The sequence below is a fragment of the Aythya fuligula genome, chromosome 5, assembly GCF_009819795.1.
Source record: "Aythya fuligula isolate bAytFul2 chromosome 5, bAytFul2.pri, whole genome shotgun sequence".
Lineage (NCBI taxonomy): Eukaryota > Metazoa > Chordata > Aves > Anseriformes > Anatidae > Aythya > Aythya fuligula.
In genome coordinates this window covers 24,322,780-24,347,105 of record NC_045563.1, presented here as the reverse complement: position 1 = coordinate 24,347,105, position 24,326 = coordinate 24,322,780, and the positions used below count along the sequence as shown (strand labels likewise).

The 24,326-nt window shown below is 36.4% G+C and overlaps 1 protein-coding gene across 3 annotated transcripts in view; it reads left to right on the top strand.

Moving 5' to 3' along the window:
* The window catches only part of SLC25A21 (solute carrier family 25 member 21), a 251,729-nt gene that overhangs the window by 184,009 nt on the left and 43,394 nt on the right, over nucleotides 1-24,326 (top strand). The window lies entirely within an intron of this gene.

The following is a 24,326-nucleotide window of genomic DNA, read 5'->3' as shown; positions in this document are numbered from 1 at the left end:
ATAATGGCATAGATGCCACATATAGAAGCAGCAGAGGTGCAGCAGGGATCAGACTTCTTGTGTCCACAAGTTGTACTGGTAAAACATAAGAGAGGCCAGCAGTGAAAATGAACTAGACCAATATTGTTTCTTGTAGAGAGATTTAGCTAAACTACCTTACATAAGTACACAGATATAGAACTAGGTGGTTTGAATTGCTAAAGTAGAGAGAGTTGTAGAGATGTTTCACTAAAGTTGCAAAGAGAGGAAGTTGTCATGTTTCCCCTTATCAGCAGTATTTGTCAGTTAGAAACAGAATGTCACATTAAAACAGTCATCAGTAGTAAGCACAAGGGGAAAAGGAGAAGAATCTCAGATACAATATAATCTTAAACTTTGGCTAAAAATAAACAAAAGTAATCAACTAATCCTAACAAACTTCTCTGAATTCTTGAGTCTGTTATTCCCACCTATGCAAATTGTCCCATTTCTGAAGCTAGCTGATTATGACACTTTGGGAGAAGCAAGAGAGATGACTGCAAAATCTTTAAGTTAGTGGAAATCTTGAACCTAAATTGTATTATTTTGAATTCAATTTTTGAACCTCTCCTTGGGTGATGACAAAAATATGCAGAATAGAGCACTAAGAAAGGACTTCATATTTAGATACCAAGCACATAAAAACAATATATGAGGTGTCCAGATTCAGGTGTGAACTAGGAGAAGGGTAAAAGAAATTCTTTTGTGTCCCGTGTTTATTGCATATTGGCTAGCCCCAAATAAAATCCCCTTCAGCACTTTTTACTGATTTTCAGAGAGATCCAATTCTGTTTATACTGTCTATATAAGGGATTTATGCACCTCTCTCCAGCACTCAGAGTTGCCTACTGCCATATGTGACTTTACGTTAAGTTGGTAACAAAACAAATTCATGAAATAAGGGAACATGTCAGAAAAATAAATGTTACTAGTGGACTGCACCTGAAAATATTTACATTTGAGAATAGTGCTTATGCTCTTCTGTAGTAACATTTTCAATAATAGCAACTATGGTGAGCTAGAATGTCTAAGCCCAGTTCAGACAGGTAAGATATGTTTAAAGCCTTAATTTTTTGACCTTGTTCAGGTTATATGAAGAGTAGATTTGGGGGGTTGGCCTAAAGTTTAATTTGCTGCAATCTCTCTTACTGAAGACTGACCAGTCTTATGTTACTGCAGCATTATAGTAACAATCTAGTGATTTCATGACAAACTGCTTATTGGAAATGGTGGCCAGGATTTCTTTAACCATCACTCTGATTTTCTCTGTGTTATAAGGAGAATTGCAGATAAAATATTTCCACTAATAGAATTCTGTCCTTTTCAAAGAATACAAGGTCTCCTTTATCTTCACAAAACAATAAAAGTTTCTTAAACAAAAAACACAGGAAAAAATAAAAAGCCTCTACAAAAGCTCCCCTCCCCCAGCTCCCAAACTTTGAAGAGTTCTTTAGTTGGAAATAAATATTCTCCACAGGGAATTAAAATCTTCAAAGAATGATCCATCCCTTGAACTCTTTTCTTGTCTTACAAGAAAACAGGAGCCACAAAACATAAAATTTAATTGAAACTCACTAAAGGAAGGGTCAGTCTAGCATAGCATTAGAGGTGACTTAGCTGTCTATTAAATGGAGTTAGGAGTATCTACTTCAGGGCTTTTGCAGACTTGTGTTGGAACCTTCCAGTCACTTCCAATTGCACAGGGACTGCAGCTCTGTGAATTCTCTCCTGTGGTGACCAACCTTTGTTTAGCAGTATTTGTTAGTAACCTTGCATCTGAATTTCTCTGGTTTCACTTACGAGATGCTGTATGTATTGACAGATCTTTGACAGCAAAGGTAAAACCACCAGGAGTATATCTGTTTATTGAAGAGTGACAGCTTTACAGCTAACATAAAAATAATCTGATATTTATTGGGGAAAATGTTTGGATAGAGGATTACCTGAAACCATTAACAGAGAAAGCTTTTCATTCTTTTTAGGTCCTACAAATAAGGACCTAAAAGGTCCTTAGAGGTCGTAAGGGATTGATCATGTTTGTTGACCAATGTTTGCATTGTTGCCATTTTCACTGCATTTGTAATCACTCACTTCTTTGATAATGACTTAGGTTTGAATACAAAATGTCAGAAACCAACAGCTGAATGTATATGTTGCGTATCAGTTTAGCTGAATGTATATGTTGCATTTATATTAAAGACACATGGTGTTATCTCATATTAGGAATGGAAATTATGCCCATCTGCACTATCTTAATTTAGAGTTGCACTAAAATGATGGATACTGTTATTTTGGGTCTGTAAACAACTTTGTTCATATAAACTTAGATTTTCATGAGCTCATAATTTTAACAATAAATGTTCTGGCTTACAGTTGGCTTTTTTGATAGGCACCCAGTCAAGTGCCTGTTACTTTCTCATTCATTGTTTAGCTTGCCTGAAACAGAAAGAGTAGCAGTGTCCTGGTTTCCAGTTTTGAAACTCAACATTTGAGAAAGTTACAGTTTAAAGGGTTGTTAGCTTTTCTTAGACCTAGATGGTCCTGGGAAAATACAAAACATAATAGTCATTGATCATCTGAGACCTCATTACTTCTGCTGAGTTATTTGATTATTAATGCTGAATTTGGTTTGGGAAGGAACAATTACCTCCCAATAAAAAAAACCTATAAGCTTTATAACTATTTCTGTCTTCTTCTCAGCATTGCCTCATACTCTCATACCATTCTCTTATACCTATAAGTGCCTGCCTGTATGACCACACACCTTTCTTTTAATAAGCAGCACCCTGACTCATACATTAGTGGGATTAGGCTTTAAAGCTGCACAAAACTTGTCAGCTATGGGTGGAGTAGATGGGAGAACAGCCAAGGCTAAGCAAGAGCTGGATGAATGCTGAGTTGTCAGCAAATGTGCAGAAGCTGGAGGGTTCCTGGCTTATGTGATAACAGCGAGCATTCATTGATTAAGGAATTTGCTAGCACTCTCCTTTGTCTTGCCTCTATTTCTTGTCTGTCTATCATGGTGACAAATTCCTGAAAGACTACAGCAGTGCTCTTGAGACCTGCCTCTCCCAGGTAGCTGCAGATGATGCTCTGCTGCTTCTAATTGCCAACAGGTCAGGAAAGGAGACTTGCAGGATTGCCAGCCCTGCAGGCAAGCTTCAGCCTCTGGCACTCACCAGCAGTCATCACCGCCCATTCCTGGGGCCCAGCTGGATGTATGCTCCTCCAGCTGGGCTGAGGAGACTTATCAAAAGGCTGCCAAATAAATGTTATACAAGATACAAATACTTGGCTACCCTGTGCATGAATTCTTCAATGAAATTGCCGACTGGGGAAGTGTGACATGGTCAGTCATGCCAAAAATCCCTTTTCCCAACTAGCAGCTATGAAGCAGAGATTCATTTCCACTTACTGGAGACATAAATTCCTCTGGTATCAAAAGACCAGACTTAGGCTCTGACTTAAGTGCTCTGAGGCAAGCAAAAGTGGTAGATTAAGATGTTATTTCCTCCCATAGCTATCTACCCCTCTTTGATTTCTTTTTAGTACTTCATACCAGGAGAGCAGAAGTGAACTTGTACCCATGCTCATTTGCTACCTTTGAGAACCTGGTTTCTTCATATAGACCCACCTGCACTGGCACTTTCAAAGACCTGTGATCTAGCAAACTGAAAGCACATTTTCTCTTTTGCCCACTACTACAGGAACAGTAACTTCCATGTGAACCCTGAGAAAGGGGTCTAGCACTCGTACTTCAAAAATACCTATACATAGTTCTGTCTCTTTTCTAGCCCTACAGGTCTGCCCTACTGGTCTGCCTACAACCAAATAATGTACAAGTCTTGCTAAATCATAGAACCATAGAATCATAGAATGGCTTGGGTTGGAAGGGACCTTCCCCACCATAGGCAGGGAAGCCATCAGTTCACTCAGGGCCTCATCCAACCTGGCCTTGAACACCTCCAGGGATGGGGCATCCACAGCCTCTCTGGACAACCTGTTCCAGTGCCTCACCATCCTTACAGTGAAGAATTTCCTCCTAACCTCTAATCTAAATCTCCTCTCTTTTAGTTTAAAACCATTCCCCCTTATCCTGTCATTATCTGATTGAGCAAAGAGTTGCTTCCCATCATTTTTATAAGTCCCCTTCAAGCACTGAAAGGTTGCAGTGAGGTTCCTCTGGAGCCTTCTCGTCTTTAGGCTGAACAGACCCAGCTCTCTCAGCTTTTCTAAATAGGAGAGGTGCTCCCAGCCCCTTGATCGTCTTTGTGGCCCTCCTCTAGACCCACTCTAACAGATCTTTATTGTGCTGGGTGCCCAAGGTGTGGACGCACTACAGTGCCAAAATATCTTTCTGTACCTATCCTGATGAATCCATGTAGACCATATATAGCAATATATAGTATATCACTAATTTTCCTTCTCTTTATCCCACATGTACAATTATTCTGTGGGTCACATTATGCTTTATCAGTGTCTTTGTGACATACTGTTGAAAAAAATGATCACATTCCCATGTGAAATAATATCATCTGAAACTAAAAGTATTATTGAAGCTTTGTAACACCCTACGAGAATTATAACTGAGATTATGAAGGACAGTGTGTTGACTTAAACTGTGAATCTCTATAAAATTTTTATGGACAAAAATGAAAGTCTTAGAGCTGAATTTTTGAATACCTGAATCCTGATGCTTGCTTTGCATATCTTTGAAGAAGAAATCTCATATTTAGGAAATCTAATATTTGTGCATTTTCAGGGAGAATGAGCCTGAAAAATATAGCTGAGGTAATCACAAGTTCTTTTAGTACATAATTTAAAATAACAACTGTTGAATCTATACATTTACTTTCAGAAGTGAGGGACTCCATTTGCTTTGACAATTCTTCCATTCATTAAGATTTTGATATTACAACCCCTCTACAGGCAAACAGTGGCATTTCTCAGCCATCGCACTCACTTCTGAAGAGTACTTAGTGTGGTTTCTAAGACAGGATTCACGTGGCCTTCTGGTGAACGGGGCTCATGGACCTGTGGAGAAAAGAAAAAAGATGCCTTAGCAGACTTCAGCCTCTTGGTGCCACATGATGAAAGAATTTCAGAATTTTTCTGGGTAATTAGCAGGAGTTCCTTTTTCATTATCCACTATGTATACATGCAGAGTAATATACTGCATAGTTGTTCTTGATGCCATTTAGTCTAACTTTGTCCCATGCTTTACTCTATATAGACCTATGTGTAATATCATATCATAGTCTTACTATTTTCAGTTTCAGGTTGTTTATTGTGGTTTCAAGACATAAAATTTAAATAGTGGAAGGGTCCTAGTTAAAATTATCAATTATTATTATAAGACTGCTTTTAAGATTAGAGACAAGGAAGACAGAAAAGTTAACTGACAGATTTTTCCTGATTATTTACTTTAAAATTGTGATTTATACTATGCTTGCAAAGGTTTAGATCAAGTATGGCTACAAAGCAGAGGTCTTTAGTTATGGGAAGGTGATGTGTATTGCGCTATCTTAATTAAATTAACATCTGCATTTGATATTTAAACTTTGTCTCATGTCCCAGTAAAGACAGAAAAGATGTCAGGAAATTCTTATCCCTTCTAGTGTTTTAAAATGCATGTATGCATGCATATGCATGCCTATTTGTAAAATATTCATGCATTTACTTAGTCTCTTAGTAGACAAAACTTACCCAGTTCATAATCCAGTGAAGTTTTGCCAACAGTCCCAAGTGACTCCGGATGCTTTTTGCAACATTAGTCAGTTATGAGAAGAAAAAAAAAAAAAAAAAAAAAAAAAAAAAAGATGAAAACTGCTCTTTTAATCTCTAGGTCTCAAAATGCTCTACAGAAGAAAGAAGTATCATTATCTCATTTATGCAGATGGGGATACTGGGGTTTAAGGTGCCAGTCAATAGAGTAGGTCTGGACAGGAGCATGAACACAGATGTTTGTCGTGGAGCAGACTGATACTGGGTAATTTGTTTGCCCCACAGTAACATGTTAATATCAGAGCTCTGAGGAACATGTGTTTTGGACATAAAATATAAAATTGCATTCTTTCATTTAAGCTCCTAATTCAGAAGGGGTCTGAAGACTTTTGGCAATCCCTTTTGTGAGGTGGTTTGTCCAAGGTCATACACAGAGCTAGTGGCAGTTTTAAGCCTGTAGGCAGATATCCTGACTGCCAGACTGGTGCCCTGTTCAATGGATTGCACTGTCTGCAGATAGTCAGCAGCATTTACAGTGATGTTACTGTCATCAGGTTTTCATCATTCTGCTCAGGCAGGAATTCTCTGTTCCTCACTGTAGGTTCCCTACCCCCATCTTCATATGTTAACACTTGAAAACATAAGAAATGGCTCTGGAATGTGAAAAACTTTTATTCCCAGTTTTATGTGTGTAGCTTTCTGAAATACAATGAGGTTGCACTGGTGTAACTATCGGCAGCATTTGGCCAACCACATTTTTATTACTGATGGACAGACATTTTACTTACAACATTTGATCTGGTATATATGGCAACAGAGTAAACAAGGACACTTAGGGAATCACTTATGAGAATCAACTGCTTTAAAGATGAAGTGCATGTTCATTTATTTCCCAATATGAACAGAACAGAACACAATAAAATTATGTAAATCTTATAAGCACCTTAGTCATAAACAAGCCAGACATTATCTGTCCTTAGTCGTTACTGTTTGCTGTGGCCACTGGAATGGCCAGTTTACACTTGTTTAGTGTCTGGTTTGTATTTTTTAAAGGTTCAGGTTGTATTTTTTATGTTTCCAATGTTTTCACCATCAGTTTGTTTTAATCTGAAAGCTATGATTCCTTGGGTGTCTGTGTGTTCTACTAATGCAGCATAAATACAACTCTTTATATTACTATATTTATAACAATAGCTCCTATGGGTTCAGTTTGGAATTATATGCCTGCATTATAAGATTACAGTAGTAAGGGGATACCTACTGAAGGTTATTTACAATCTATCTTTATGTACTCTAGTTAGCAAAATAGCAGCAGAACTTTAATTTTTATTCCTTATGAACATTCAGGAATGTTTATCATTTTACCAATTTAGGTTCCTGCTGCGTTCAGATGTATTAGTCATTTTGTTTAAAGAGATCAAAGTAATAATTTCACTTTTTTAAAAATCTCCTGTTAGCCTACTGTATGGAAAATATTATACTGTGCTGCATCACTGTACTTTCTGAACATGTTTATGTTCTCTGAGTGTGAAGAACATAACTGCCAAATTTAGTAGACCGGGAAAATGGCCGTGCATGCCTCCTGTTTCAGCAAAGCAGCTCAGCACGAGGGGCTGCAGTGTTTGGCAGCAGTGACTGGGACGTTCCCAAGTAGAGGCTTATCCCTGGGGCCTCGGCAGGGGCAATTTTGCCCTGCATGGGACTGTACTGTGGGGCTACAGCCAAGCCCCAAGCCCACGGCACTTGGAGAGGTGGGCTCCAGGCGGAAAGCGGGCAGCCAAGATGCTGAGCAGAGAGCCATCTAGGGTTGGAAAGCAGGGAAGGGCTCACACACCCCACGCTGTGAGTGTTGCCCATCTGCTTCATTGGCTTACCCAGGGCTGTAAGAAAATTCTCAGCTAGTGCAAAGCTTTTAGATGGGGAACCAAAACAATACCAACAGTAGTTGCAGCTGAGGCTGCACATCCTCTGAGTGAAGATTTAATGAATTGGTGTTTTAAGATTAAGAGGCTGAATTCTGTTAAGTCATACATCTGGATCATGCTGCCTCTGGGGGATCTGTGCCTACACAACTTTCTTGTTCCAAAATGGCATGTATATGCTGCCATCAGTATCACCAGGACCTAAACTTCTATTTAAAAGAGCAGAAACAGCTTCTAGCCCTGACAGAGGATCAGAGTTTTCTCAAACCTGAACCCCATGCAAAGCTGTCATGCTCAGCTGCAAGTAGATAAAAGAAACTGAAATGCATGCACTACACTCTTTCTTATCAAAGGTAATAGCTCTGAAATCTGATCATGACATTGTCAGTAGCTAGCTGTCAAAATTAACTGTGTGTCTGTTATGCAAATCTAGCCATTAATGGTTAACATTTCATACACATAATCACAATAGCATATGCACATTCAGATGCAAAATTAATTTCAGTTATATGTTGAGGTTCTTTTAAAGGCAAATTGTTTATTTCTCCATGATTTGCGATTCTAGTAGCGATTAATTGTTAACCTATTCCTTAAAAGAAAAATTCCACTGTATCAAGGGAAAAAACAGTGACCAGAGAACAGATAAATCACTTTTATATGCTTGGAACAGCTGACTTTACACTTTTATTACATTGTTTGAAAAAGCATCTTTTCATCTGGAAGGAATCAGTTTAAAATGTGATTGTCAACACAACTAAAGCAGCTTTCTGTTTAAAATGGCTGCTTGTGAAGCTTAGAACTATAGCTTTGCCAAGATTTTCTTTACAGACATTAGTTACTAGGACCAAGAGATTTTAGATGGGATGTTCACAGGAAATACCTGGCAGACAGCGTAAAATGCAAAGTAAAGCATTTTTATTTAGGTTGTAGGAAACATGTATGTGAAAATGAGCAGCAGCGTTTCAGGTCAAAAGCCTTCTTTTTAAAATAGAAGTCTGTAAGTTGTAAATTGAAGGGGAAAAAAGAAAAAATCCAGATCAATTTTTTCATGTCTTGACCTAACTAATCAGACAACATTTATTTAGTATATTTATATTGACTATATTTAATATTTATTTATAATGGCACAATTATACTGCTCTCTAATCAGCATGTATTTACCTCATCTAACTTAATTTTCTTCACTTGTTACATCTGAAAATAAAGCTTTGTCTCTTTTATGCCAATCCTTCTGATTGCTGTAATCCTCATTTGTTTATTTATATATAATTCTGCTTTATTTGAATCCCTCTAGTATTTAATCTCTAAAATATGCAAACAAAAATTCTATGCTGAAGTACTGCATTCAGTGATAACATATTTTCACTCCTGGAATAATTGTGCTTTACACTATATAAATTTGCTCATAATTTTAACTGTAAATAATGAAGATGTAAGACTATTACCTATTAGAATATGTAGACTTTTTTTTTTTTTAATATGCATCATTTTCATGTTTTTGGGGCAGTTTAGATATAAGATTTCTATAGCATTTTTATTAACAAATTTGTATTATGCAAATGAAAATATAGGTATCCTCCATTTTTTTCCTACTAAAGTACTTTAGCTTTTTTCTTTTTTAATGTTGAAAAGTGAGTAGCATTTTAATGAGAAAGTTTTAAAATGCATTTTTGTTAGGAGGAGAAGCTTTCCCTGGCAGCCGTCTCTGTTGCTGAGATTTAGAGCTGCCGATGCAGCAGTAAGTGCTAGGTACACCAATAATTCCTCTCTAAAACCATCACCAACTGCTCTTCTGTTTGCAATATTCTTTACCCAATTTGAAGGCTTTTTGTGTGCCACGCTTCACATTCTGAAGGAAATTTAGTACACTAATTGCTGAGAATATCTATGCTTGACAATGGAGGAGGAACTGTTCATCTAAATCAATGCAAAAACTCCAAACAAAAAGGCAATGTAATTTGAATATTTGACACTTATATGCAGATTTTCCATGGAATGCATCTTAAATAAAACAAGGTAAAATGGGGAATTAACATTACATATGGAAATATTTTAGAAGAGTATATTTTCTGTATAATGCTAACTCATATTTCAGGGCACATTGCAATCCATATGACTCTGAGAATCAAACTGTGAAAAATAAATAGTCTGCTGGACTGTCATGCCATTTGCCTTTCTCAAGAAAATAAAATTCTAAATACATACGATGTGGGCTTTTTAGCTTTCACGTTCTTTGTTTATGCAATTTTACTCACAGTCAGCTGTTTTTACCACATAAATAAAAACTTTAATGCAGTGCAAATAATTTTCTTTGATTGTAAAAATGCCTACATCATGAGTACTGTTTGTGTAACATGCTGCATCTTCTTACAGGAGTCCATGCATATAAGCACAGAAGTGTACAGTTGCATTCTCTTTCTATCTAGCATGGAAAGTTCCTTTTATGGTAAAGTAGGCTGACACTCCATAGTAAATTTCTGAAGCTTTCATGCAGCATATGGAGCAGTAACTCTAACTGAAAGATCGGCTCCAGTTATGAATTCCCATATGAATGGGAATTCATAGAAATGCCTTTTTTTTTTTTTTTTTTTTTTTTTTTTTTTTTTTTTACAGTTTGCCTTCACTGTTTGTTTGTTTTTGCATATTTTGTCTTTGCCTGAACTTGTGTATCCACTGACTATTAGGCATTGGGTGTCCTAAGTTCATCAAGATTTTTCAGGCATTCTTTTAATCTGATAAATGGATTTTTCCATAATAAACAGACACTTCTTCATCATAGGAATTTGGTAGCCAAAAGTATCCAATCACTGTTCTCTGTAGTAGTTGAACTCCATGGCAGGAAGAAATACTTCTATGCTCCAGATTATTCCTAATGTATGTGCAGGCTCAGATTATTTACTACTAAAACATTTCTTAATAAAAGTTATTTTTTTCATTCTTTGAGTCCCTCATAAAATAATTTTATATCTTGATTTAACAAAAGTCAAGTTTCAACCAATGTATTTTATATGAAAATAAAAAATCCACTCATTTCTTCAAGTAAAAATAGAAATTCAAATAGTCTTCTGCATAAAATACTTTATCAAAAAAAAAAAAAAAATCCATCGATATTTCAAAAGCTTATTTTTACACCATTTTTGTTGGGAAATGCTGTCTATCTCTGGTATGAATTACCATTTAGCCTATAGGTAATAGTTATTCTTTAGATTGTTACTGTGATTTAAAAGAGTCAATTTTATGGTTAAAAGTAAAACATCAACTAATACACATTTGAGCCTTTCTTTTAAAGTAGTCTTGCATAACATGTCTCTACCTTTCAAAATACAAAAAAAAAAAAATGCATAATATTCAGATTTGTATATGTTTATTAGTTTAAAACATATTAAACTATTTCATCTCATTTTTTATCTTTTCTTCATAAATTAAATTTTTAAATTAATTAAAAATCCCTTTAAAATTTTTTGTTGTTGTTTAAAAGTACATAAAAAGCAAACCAAAACCTTCAGTTACATTTCAGAAATGCTGTGGATATTAAATATAGTGTTATGATTTTAAGAATAATAAAATGTCTCCACCAGGATTTCAACAGCTGATATTAATAATTTGTAAATAATAAATATTTTTCAAGGCTGTAATAATATTTTTATACCTCTAGAATTTTAGACTTCAACAGAACAAGAAAATTAAGTGTTTTTATACAAATAACAGTTTTCATAGGCTTTCTCAGAAAATGTATAGTAGTAATTTTATCTAGTGTTGCATTACAAAAAAAGTTAAAGGGATTTAATTTATTCACAAGAAGAATTATAATGGTGTAAAAGATGAAAAAAAGAACTAGTGAGCAGTTCCACACTGGAATAGTTAGCAGTCCTTGAAAAATGCTCAGAATCGATTGAAAAAAGTTGCCCTCAGCATCCTGTTGAAGGGTTCAGGAAAATGCAGTTTTAGAAGTAAGTCTTTCTCAGTTACCATGAGGGAATGCCTGGTATTTTGTGTTTCTACTGAAAAGGATTGGTTTTCCCTTGATTGTCATCAGTTTGCTAGGTTGTCCTGCTATTTAAGCTATTAAAGACTGGTGTGCTGCTTGGTCTCAGGTGATCCATAAAAAGGAATGAAGGCTTGGGAAGGTAAACCATCACCAGACTGGCTCGGTGTCTCAGCCTTCCATGACGGAAACTCTTTGTTAAGAATTGTTGGCAATTGCAGCAGTTTCCAACTGAAGATAAAGAGCCAGCGTTCTCAGATAATGCCCTCGATCACACACCTGATGACAGACTCCTGCATGCAAGTTTTTTCAGGTGCTATGTTTGCTCAGTAATCCTTTGGTGCCAATCTTTTCTAAATGGTGAGCAGGTCCCGTCAGTAATGGACATCAGCCATTGAGCTTGTAATATTTGTCATATATCAGGTTACAGCTTTGTTGCTGCAGTGTGATGAATGGATGCTGTTATGCTTAAAGAATATAAAGAAGTGCTATAAATTTAGCAGTCAGTACTAAATGAGTTGCTACTTTAAGGGCCTGATTCACATCCTTCTGAAATCAATGGAAAGTATGCTGTTGACTTTATGATCTTTGTATCAGACCTTTAATTTTCTTTATTTTTTAAGAAATGGAATCCAAGGCTGTCATTAAAATAGTTTCCCATTTCTCACTCTATATGGTTTTACACCTAAGTAATAATTTTAATATAAATCTTATACAAGATCATATCCTACGCAAGTTTATATCCTACACAAACAGTTTGATTAAACATGGAGTCATAGAGACAGTTGATCACAGAACCTGATAGGTCACACATGAAAGAATCAAAACAGAGGGCATTAAAAAATTGGTAACATTTTGAGCTGTTAAAAATGAATACAGTCTTATATCTTTTTTTTTTTTCTTCATGATCTTAGTTATTCCTATATCAGATTTTGAAGACAGCTTTGTTTTTATGCTTCACTTACTTGTTGACATTATTCTGGAAGTTATTCTGATTGAAGATAATGTTAAAAAATTATGATGCATCTGTCCTTGTCCAAAGTCTGAACTGTGTTTCATGTGAATTTTGTGAGAACTTCACATAGAATCCATAGCATTTATAATTTATTAAAATCCCTTCTGGCGACAGAAAAAATAATGAATTTCCTTTTTATATTCCAGGACATAAATAAAGCTAGTACATGTGAGGAAACAAGACCAAGTACAGCTCAAAGATATGCAAGATTTAGACCTTGTTTGTTGCTAGCTTTGAATGTACAAAAATGTAAGCTGTTAATTCTAGCCACATCCATAAACATTCTGTGTAGTTGCTTACCTACAATTTAGTATGTTTTCTATAGCAACTCCTATTTCAAATGACATAATAGATACTCTGCTTCTGGGAGATACATATCTCATTTACTGTAAGACTGTCATCTTACCATAATATAGACAATAACATAGGCTGCTTAAATGTATATGCATATTTTTAATTGATAAATAATCCCCTGAAGGTCAACCCATAATTACCATAAAACTCCTAGTTTCATACTCAAGGTAGTGGTAGTATTATAAAAAGATTTACTCCCTCCCATTATTTATATATGCTCTCTGTTTATATTATATGATATCTTTTGTGCTACCATGGAGATGATCTAAATCAGATACAAAGAAGAAAAGGAATATAGAAGCTGAAAAAGAGGAAAAAAAAAAAAAATAGAAAAGGGAGCAGGCAGGAGAAATACACTGAAATGTCTGTAGTTTCATGAGTTAACACTGAGAGACCTCCTCTAAGAAATACATTCTTAAGAGATATTTGACATAGACAAAATCTGGAAAGCTGTGGTTCTTGGAGGATCGAGAGTTTCATACCAGAAGATGACACAAAAATAGGATAGGAAGAATAAAAACTTCCCAAAGTGGACCTGAAAGAGTACAGTGTAAGATTAAGACAATCTGAAAACTGGAATACGTTTTTTGGTTTATGTAAGCAACAGGATTTATTTTTCAGTAGAGGAAAAAAAAAAAAAAAAAAAAGCAAATCTGAATGCAGATTACTCAAAGTGCTCCAGTCCTGGCTCTTACTGTTTAGATTATACAACTCATTTTAAATCCTGTTTTCCTAAAAAAAGAAATCCAGGATCTTTGACTAGTATGCACTGCTGCTGCTTACCTACTCCTTAGAACATTCCTTGATTCCTTCTGTGCTGGGTAGGTCATTTCATTCAAAATGAAGCTCATATTACCTTTCAGAGCATAGCACGTAAATTTGCTTCTGTCCTGCTGTGTGATCATTATAGTCTGCAATGCCGTGAGCCCTGTATAAATGCTATACTTTTCCACATTCATTAGTGACCTGTAGAATTATTTAGCAAATTCTTCTACACTACCTTTCTAAAACTTTTCTGTCATGTTGCTCAAACCTGTGTTTAAGTCAACATATTAAATTACACAATTTTTAATTTTAGTTGCCCAAGGCTTTAAGATATCCAGCGTGGAAAGCAGAATTTAGACACCTATAAACCTGTCATAAAACTAGTATACATATAATGTGCTAACAGGTGTCTAACAAGCCTTTCTTCATGGAAATTGTTTAAAATTGTTTAAAATTTTGATTCAGCTAAGATTGTTTAGGCAATATTTGAAATGTATGGGCTAGTTATCATCTATTATACAATTTTTCCTAATATTTTTTTTTTCTAAAAATTGCAACTCTTTTCACTTGTGATGTCTTGTTTTTAATCTTAGGAAGAGTTTTCATTGTCGTAGTGAATGTTGCAGATAGCAATGATAAAACCTGGGGATGTTCAGTAGCATTCCAGCTAACCTTGGATGTCTACATCTAAAGTGATGCATAACCAAAGTTTCTGCTTCTGTGATTCACCTGAGACCACCTGATAAACACCTGTGAGAAGATTATCTCTCACAGGAAGAAGATAATTATAAAGTATTAAATAAGTGCATGTGCAACAACAAAAATATCTAAATGATGCTGCTTGCCCATCACTGAAAAACAGATGAGCTAAGAATTCTGTTAGCCTTCAGGGTTTGCTGCTGACTTCATATGGGTGCCTGATAATCATTTCATTAGAAAAGAAACTAAATTAAGCACCTGTTTAGCAAATCTTTGAAAGCATCCTTAAAAGTGTAATACAAGATCTGCTTTGTCCTTAGAGCCTTCTATGATGCTTGCTTAGCAGACAACCCAAGATCATCCTACACAGGGGATACTTAGGTGATAAAGCTGCCCAGAGTGGTGCAATAAGGAAGGAGTCATGGTCAGAGCACCACTACACATGTACATATTTCTACAAGTTCAACCATGCCAGACCCCAAGGGGACAAAGGGCAAAGTGTTGCAAGCTAAGGTGTGGACAAGGCCCCAGGATTTGGAAAAGGTGAGAAGAAAAGCTACTGGAAAGCTTCTTTGTGAGTTGTTTATTAATAAAGCTACTTATAAAACCAGTCCTGCACAGATACATTTTAACTACACCAGAAAATCTGTACCAATAATTATGGTGTCATGAAAACTGATGCACTATTCCATGAGCAACCTATAAGAACCTGTTTTTCCAAAACGTGATTATTCTTTTAATTTAGAAAATCAAAATTAACCCAAGTTAAACTATTGTTTTTGGATCATACCAGAAAGCTTAGATTTTAAAATGATGAGACAAATAAAAAAGCTATATCCAGAAAAAAAAAAAAATCACCTAAGCCTAAAAATTACATTGTAAGAAAGTTCACTCTGTTGCCAGGTGGAGATACTTCCTAGGCTCAATCCATTTCTAAGGATTTGAATACCATGTCTAAAACAAACCCGTATGTAAAGTATGGTTGTGCTTCGTACCTTGTTTTTGAAAAATGATACTCTAAAATATTTTCCTTTATGCAGTGGAGATTGCTACTTCTTCTGTACCCAAAGAATCCAGACCCTTTGCTAAAGTATGATCTACCACCATTTTACAGACTCTTTGCATAGTCATAGGGGAAGGCGAGTAGAGATGGTAACACTCATTTCACATTTCTGTTCCAACTTTGTGTACTTCAAGATGTGTTTGTCCAGAGATCATGGCCTGTGATTCTGTGATTGTGCATCTGGATGGAAGTGTCATGGCTTCTAATTCTTTCCTTAAACTCTTCATGGCAATAAGTTTATTAAAGAAATCCCTTGTGGATATGGAAAAGGGGAATTGAACCTGACTGTTAAAAGAGGTAACCTCTTTTATGGTTAGCAGGTTCCTCCTGCCATTTTCCCTGCAAAATAGTAGGTGGTTGTCTTCTTGACTGTTAGAGAAGTCAATGTCTCTTTTTGAGGGATGATTGTGAACCATGAATAATAAATGAAAGAAACTGTTTCCCATGGTGCCATATACACAGCAGTAAAACTTGGGATATTAAAGTTTCTGTAGATGCCATGAGTGACCACTAAGCAAAGTGAATCTGAGTCCTGCAGTACCACATGCATGGGAAGCTTATCATTTGCAGCCCCATCTCTGCTCATGAAATAAAGTTCTCCTCTGCTTGTTTAAAAAAGCTGTCTGTTAGCTTGAGTCTGTAGAGTTCCATCAGCCTGTTTCTCACGCAGCATTGCAACACCTCAGGTACCTGGGGTTACAACACCTTTGGTTGTTACAGCATCCTGAATTAGATACTTCGTCCTCACTTCTCTCCCTAGCATCCCCTGGGAAAATGGACACTGTAAAAGCTCAAGTGTGCATGTCTACCCAAAGCTGTAGTGAGCAGGAGCTGTGATCAGAAAACAGGCAGGATGTCTTGCCACAGACTTTCCACTTTGAGAGGCTATGGCATGTTATGTTATTGTCCCATAATATATTATAGTTATTATAATATATATATATAATATTGTCCCATTAAGAGTTTCAGTGTTGGACTCAGGTTCTCTGTGACTAAATAATGAAGGACTTGAGGTTGATGAACCACAGCACAGGGCATCCAGTCTGTAAGTAGTAAAGTTTGGGATGCTGTGGGGGTGCCCCAGCATAGTGGGACTTGAGAGGGAGGAGTCCTGGAAACCAAGATAGCAGGTCTGCAGAAGCTGGTGGTGGGGACTGCTGCAGCAGGGGGAGCATTTACAGCCCCTGAAGAGGAATTTCTGTTTTTGCTGGGAAAGAAAACACACTGTAAAAGCAGATCTGTGCTGCAGGGATAGCACTGACTGTAGAAGTAAAGAACAGTGCCTCTTGCCAAGTTTTTATAGACATCATTGCTGAGGCAGTGCAGCAGCATCTCTGCTTATTGTGCTAGCACGTGCATGCAGCCTGGCATGGTTTTAAAAGGATACAGGGCTTTAGTGACCCAATAGCATCCCCTGGGACAGTGCTGGATCGTGTGCAGCGTACTGAACGTGGTCCACTACTGTACAACTTGACCTGATTTCATCAGAGTTGCATCTGCAGCTGCACCTTTGCTGAGATACATAGTAGGTGTCTACATAACTTTTAACCTAACATTTTATTGTTCTGAAATAAAGAAAGATCCATTACCTCAGACTTCGTTCAAATTAGGCTATGGCATATGTTTTGGAGTCTTTTAGGCACCAAGTAGTAAATTGAAATACAGGAAAGTTATTTGAGACAATTTCTGTTTCCTGTTTTTTCATGTTTGACCTGACTTATGGAGAACAATTAAATTCGAAACAGGCATTTATGATAGATCCAATCTAGTTGTAAGTACTTTTTGGAACAGTTTTGTCTTCCTTTTACAGTAACGTGCTGATGTTTATATTTGTGTTTTATTATTGGAAGAAGGACTTCAGACATGCCTGATAAGAATGTGATCATTAGTGCTTTGAGTACTCACAGGAAAAGCATTCAATTAATGTGGAAAAAAAAAAAAGAGTATAAGAAACTTTGAACATTTCTTTAATTGATTATTTATGCATTTTTCACTAGAAGTTAACCACAATCTTTTTTCAAAAGATTTTTCTTTTTTGTTCTGAGATTTATTTATTTAGCTGTAGGATTTCCTTAGGCATCTAGATTTTGAACCAGATACTTAGCTTTGACCGTGCACTGCCAGTGATGACGACATCAGTTACTGAAGGATATCTGAAATTTTAAGTCAAGGCTACTGAAAGAGAAAGAGAGTGCTTTCATGAGTGAGTAAGCTCATTGTTAATTTCTGTGTAAAGGGGAGTTGTACACAAAAGGCAAATCCTCAGAGGTGATAACAAATGAGTCCTGAGTATTCACCAGCTTCCCAGCTCACAGTAGAAGTATTTCAGCTAGAAACCAATAAAATATTTACAAACATTTCATTCCATTACTACTACAATGAAACACTATTTTTATTCATATCTTAATGTATATCTTTGTTTTAAAAATGCAGCCAATATTGTTCTTCATGATCTTGTACAGCAATGTCATGACATTCCCACAGTGACATTCCTCCCACTGGAGGAATGTATATTTTACTGTAAAGAGATCAACCATTATTGCTTACAGAGTTATGAACTGCACATTCTTGTGATTAGTCATTCTTAAAACAGGGTGCTCTGAACAGACACTGAAAGGATATCCAATAGATACAGCTTCTCACTTACAGTCCAAACATTCCTTCTGCAATTGCAGAAAAGAAAGAGTCCTTTAAAAATTCCCAGTAGTCTAGGAGTGAATCACTGTAAATCTCACAGACTTCTACGACTAGAATAGAAAGAGTCCTGAGGTTACACCTGAAACAGAGTTTTGGGGAGTAACATATTACATTACTGAATGACTCACTAGGCCAGCTGTGTTTATATATATTGTGCAATTAAAAGTTGGTGATCTTTCTCCTGATAACAATGGAGTATGCTGTACTCTGAATTCACAAGTCACATGAAAAAAAAAAAAAAATCTAATCTTTGGCCATTGTCCAAAAATGACAATGACAAGTACATGAGCAAGTGGTGATTTGTCTTGCTCAGTCTCTGGAAGACTCCTTTTTTTGAGTTCTGTTATTTACCAAGTAATAGAAATGTTGAGCAATAATCAAGCATAGAGAGCTGACGGTATTAATATAGCATTGACGGACTGGAAACCAGATGGTCTGTCAGATAATGAAGTATTATCTGGCAAGAGATTGTTCCTGAAAGCCAACATCCTCACCTATTTAGCACTCTGGAATGTCGACATATCAGTTACCACATTCATGAGGTGGTATGTGTTGTACTTTAGAAGCTATCCCTAGAAGAGGCTTTTTAATTCAAAATTGCTGCCTGATGAGAGGGTAAAAGTGCTATTATTATAGCACAGCTGGATGAGGATAATATATAGCAACATGTGAACCATACATTAAAAATTGAGTTAAAGAGGAAAACATAATAGGCTACATCCTGATTTCTGTCTAACCAAATTTTAGACCAGCACTGACACCAGAAGAAATGACCATATATGCAGTTTGCCCAGAGTTGTATGTTCCCACTTTGTGCCACGTTCTCCTTTGTGCATTTCTGCACCTGTTTTTGGGTCATGGATTGGCTTACTGAGTGGGACAGACTTCTTCCAAAAATGATTTGTATAACCTGTATTGGATATTGTAGCACTGAAAAAGCAGAAAAGGCAACTTTTTGGTCGATTTATGTTATTTAGGTACATTGTTTTATAGGTGTTGTAAGTGAACAATGCCAACAATGATGGTTAAATGTTCCTCCTCTTAAACAGTAAAGTATTTCAGAATATGTGTTACTTATCTTGAAGAATATTATTCCAGATTATTTTCTTTGCATCCAATAGCGTTATATACCACTTTTTCTCCTTCAGGTGAGCAAAGGACTTCCTAGCCATGAGTACAAAAAATAAAAACTTATGAAAATATATGAGAAAACTTATGAAAATAAAAACTGTCTGCAATGGACAGGAGTTTGAGCTGATACCGTGGTCAGCTCATTTTCTATTGAGTAATTGTGAAAGCGTTAACAATGGCTCATTGAATTCAGGCTAAAGTTGTAAACTATGGTCTTACTGATAACAGTCTTACCAATTCTCTGTCATCTTCTCTTTAATAAGCCATTTTGTCATGTTGCTTTTCTATATTTTACACTCCACTTTATGCCAGAATCCCTGCCAGTGACCAGGAAAGTATCTCCAAACACTGGGCCCTGTCTCCACAAGCCTTCCAGCTGCCCTGACTCCTGTGCTCTCTGCTATGCCTGCCCAGGTGGTAGCTGCAGCAGCTGGGATTTACCCTATTTGTCTCCAACATCTCTGGCTATTGAGTTCTGGTTTCACCCACATTTGGAATAAACTAGCACTGCCACCAAAGAGGCAATAATCCCTTTCCCAGTTGCTCTGTCCTGTCTGCACACTATCCCTTCTTTTCAGATGGCAAAAAGTCTGTGTCCCTCCCTATGTGATGAGGCAAAGAGGGGGAACCCTTCTGGATTACCACCAGTTTTGTTGTGTGTGTGTGGTTTTTTGTTTGTTTGCTTGTTTGTTTGTTTGTTTTGTTTGTTTGTTTGTTTTAATGCACAGTTGAATATTAGCCCAATCATTTTTCCAGTATGAGACTTCATATGGGCTAAAGTACATTTGTGGTATCCAGTTATCCTGCCCAATTATCTTGGCAGGGTGAATTTTCTGCCTGCCAAGCAGATGACAGAATTCAGAATTTCACTGATGTGAAACTAATACTCTAACATTTGCTGAAATATTATCAGTTAAAGTCTTTTCTTTTTTGTCTTTTTTTTTTTTTTTTTTTTTTTTTTCCTCAAGGTTAGTTTGGGAATGCTTCAAAGACATTGTTATCTCTGGAATCAAATTTGTAATTCAGTCCAGCCCTTAGTATTTCTGAGTCAAGGAGGGAACAATAATTAAAAGTGGGAAGAGTTTCAGTTAAATAAAAACAAGGAAGTCACATACAGAAAGTTGAAGTTAAAATAAGCATTTACAGTCAGTATTGTGATTTCTTCCTGGTGAATATTTAATGAAACTGGCAAGTGAGTCAATTAACACGAACACTGGTGGGACAGCAAATTAGAACAGGTATTTGTTGTAAATTATACCCAATTACAAGGTCATCATAAAACTAATTGCCTTTTCATGTAGCCAAATACAAAGTCACGGGGTAATAACAATTCATATTGTATTTGTTACACCAATAATGTAAAGGGCTTTGTCTTGGGAAGCAGTAATACCAAAAGAATTAGTAGTTAAAGATAATTGCATGAACATGAGCTTATAAGACTGTAGTTTGGCAAAAGGGATCATTCAATCTTAAAGTATAAAAAACTGCTGTGTGCAACTAAGGAATACTAAGGACATATTGCCTCTGTCCATGACTTTGGTAAGACAATTGATACAGTACTGAACACTTCAAAGAAAATGTGATGACACTGAATTAAATGATACTGAATTGAATCAACACTTCAAAGAAAATATAGAGATGCTGTAGAAATTTGAGAGCACCCAAAAACAGCCATGGGAGGAAAATGAGCCTTGTGTCATAAAGTTCAAGGGGTTAAGTTTTTCTGGTGGTGAAAGAGAATAGTGAGAACTTACTTGATTGTTCTGTATTTTTCACCTATGGAAATTTTTTTCTGGCACCTATGAAGTCGAGGTTTTTAGACTCATGCCAACCACAGTATCTGCTCATCACAACCAGTACCTGGGAATCTGATCTTTAACAATTCAGCCTTCAAATGCAGTTTCCTCTGAATGTAAAACAAACACTGGAACAATCAACTAGAGGGGTTTTTCTTGGGCACTTTTGCTGGAGGAATATTATCTGAGTTTTTGCAGATATTATTTAATGTAGTTTCCAGATGAAAATGTCTATCATTAAAATGATAGATCCTAAAGGATTCATTCTGAATTTCTCCTCTAGTCTCTTAACTTCTTGAATGAAGCTATGAGAACAGGAAATCTTGCACTGCCCTGAACTTACTATAACACTTGTAGGTTTGCATTATAGTAATGATGGTACTTACATCATGCTTCAGAGCTTCTGCAAGTCACTATCAGGGATCAAGAGGGATTATTTGTTCTTAATGCACAAATGACTATATGCGTGATAGGGAGTTTTTTTTTCCTTCCTTTTAAGCAAGATTGGATACAGATGAAGAAGTGATAGCAAAGATTTGTGCTTTGAGGTGAAAAGGAAATCATTTTGGGGAGTATGATTTGTCTTTGAAGGTTCAGAGTCTTACCTATTTACTGTTCATGGGTGAGGAATTTCTGCCTCAGTCTGGGACTATCAAAAATTCCTTGTTCCAGGCATCCTCTCTGTCTCTTTCTGTCTGTTCCACCTAGCCTGCTGCTCAGATTCTCTACTTTCAAGATCAATGTTGTCTTTAACCTGTATGAGAACAAATATAGCAAGTGAAATGTCTTTTAATCCCCACTGAAAATATGATCAGTCAGCCTGAACAGAATTTCAAACCATAAATATTCATTGTTACTCATCCATCACAAATTTGACATTTCAGCTTCTTTTGCTCTTGTCCTGTCATCTTCACATATATTTCTTTCTTTTGGAAGACTTCAATTTCAGAAGAAGAATTCTACTGTTCCCAGCCACCTTGCATTTCCTTTTTTGAATTCCTCTCTCCACTCTTCAGTGATCTGGCATACAGTGTGGTCATACTGATAAGCATATTAGCACAAATGACTGAGAAAGACTATGGTATAGAGATGGAAACAAGCAGCTGGGGAAAGCTGTGTTGGGAAGATGAAGGTATTTCTTAAAGCAGATACACTGTTGAAGAGAACCTGCCCTATAACAAGCAGTTACTAAATGGAGCTATTAAATGTGTTCTAAATATTTCTAACCCTGTATCTAGTCATAGATCCTCCTTCCTGTGTTAGGCATCCTTATGCTCTTCCTTCCACACTGCTCTGTCCACATACATGGGTTGTCCAGATTATTGCTCTTTATCATTTTCATTATCCATCCTGGCACACTACTTTATGTTTTTGTTTTTGTTTTTGTTTTTTTCTCCTGTAAAATCACTTAAAGTCTCATCTGAGGCTGAAAAACCCCTGTAGGCTAACTCACTGCAGTCCCAGCCTCATTGCCTTCAATATCCTTGCTATAGTTCTTAAGAATTTAGGGTTTAATTCAGTTTAGGATTTAGACTGAGATATAAATGAAGTCTTACCCTGTCCAATGATTCACTTTGCCAGTCTAAGCACATACAACAAGAACTACTTGACTCAGCAAATTACAAATTTAGTCATCTGGTGGTCAGTGATGTGTTATGCTACTGGAAAGAAAGCTGGTGTTAGGATATTCTTTTTTCTTTTTCCTTCTACTTTTTTTTTTTTTTTTTTTTTTTTTTTTCCCCAAAGGAAAGTGTTGGATCAAATCCAGGCAACATTGATTTAAATGTAGCAGGTCGGCAGAAATATTTCAGGGTCTGGGGAGTAAGAGACTATTTCTTCCAGGGCACTCATTCTCACAAGCCTTTCTTTGTAAGAAGTAATAGTTTCCTACCATCATTTTAAAGCAAGTAAATGAATCTTATTTTATGCTATAATGTCATTAGAAGAATTTTAACACAAAAGTTGATTGCACACAAATGGCGGACGTGATAATGCTAAAATTTTTAATCTTTATTTTTACCTTAGAAGATAAAAATCATGATTACTATGTCTAGTCCTTCACTGAGAGAATCTATTGCTAAGTTTTCCTCTTATTCTCTTCAGCTCTTGTAGCCTACGTGTTATTTGCAGTTCTCAAAATTTTCAGTGACAGTGGGCCAGTCCATTGAATCAGTCCATCCAGTTACAAGAAAATGTTTCCAAATGCTGTGTGTTCTGAAAACATGAAAACTGAGGAATCAGTGTTTTCTTTAATAACTGATGAAAATAAAATGTTAGTGATTAGAATCTGTGTGGTTTTACTTGATTTGGATGTATCCCACAGAAGTTTAAAAAAAAAAATTGCCAAAAGATAATCCATTACTGGTGGGTTATTTCCTGGACACTGACATGTGAAAGATCCAAGAACATTCTGCAGCTCCTCACAATTCTGTATGTGTGGAACTGTGCACAGCTACAGATGTTTCCACTGCTGCAGAATTCACTAAAATCTGCCAGAGAATTTGGCCCAGATGTGCTATAGAATTACAATGACCCTAGTAATAGTGAAACTTTAAGCAGCAAAAGCAGCAAACACCAGATGTCCAGTAAAATGGTTAAAACCGAGATCCAAAGCATTTTTTTTACCACATCATCACAAACAAGTATGGAGTGAATAAGCTGAAAATCTCAAGTAATACTTCATTATTCGTCATCTCTAAGCTGATTTTATTTGCTTGACTTGTTGTGATGTAGTGCTGTTTAAGTATAACGTCTTGTAGGAAGGCTGCATTCCCTTAAATAATTTTGAAAAATGAATTAATTAGATAGGTATCTACATTAAACTTAATACAAAGCTGTAGTTTTCTCCTTACCTCCTTTCTGTACTCATTTTACCTTGGAAAGTGATTCTGCCTGCGTGTGTGCTGTGCTGGCTTAGCCGCAGACAGGATAAATGAACTGCTGCTATTGCCAGCTATTGTAGTTCTGCTTTAGCTCAAATGGTAGCAGGCTCGAGCTGCAGTACCAGGGCTCTGTGCACTGCTACATTCTGAGTCTGTATGTGGAGTGAATGTACTTTTGCTACAAATTACAGGTATTCATTACATTATGAGGCACTGCTTTATGCTTTGTGGTTTCTGAGGAGTCCACATGCAGGGCAGACCCCAGAGACAATGGA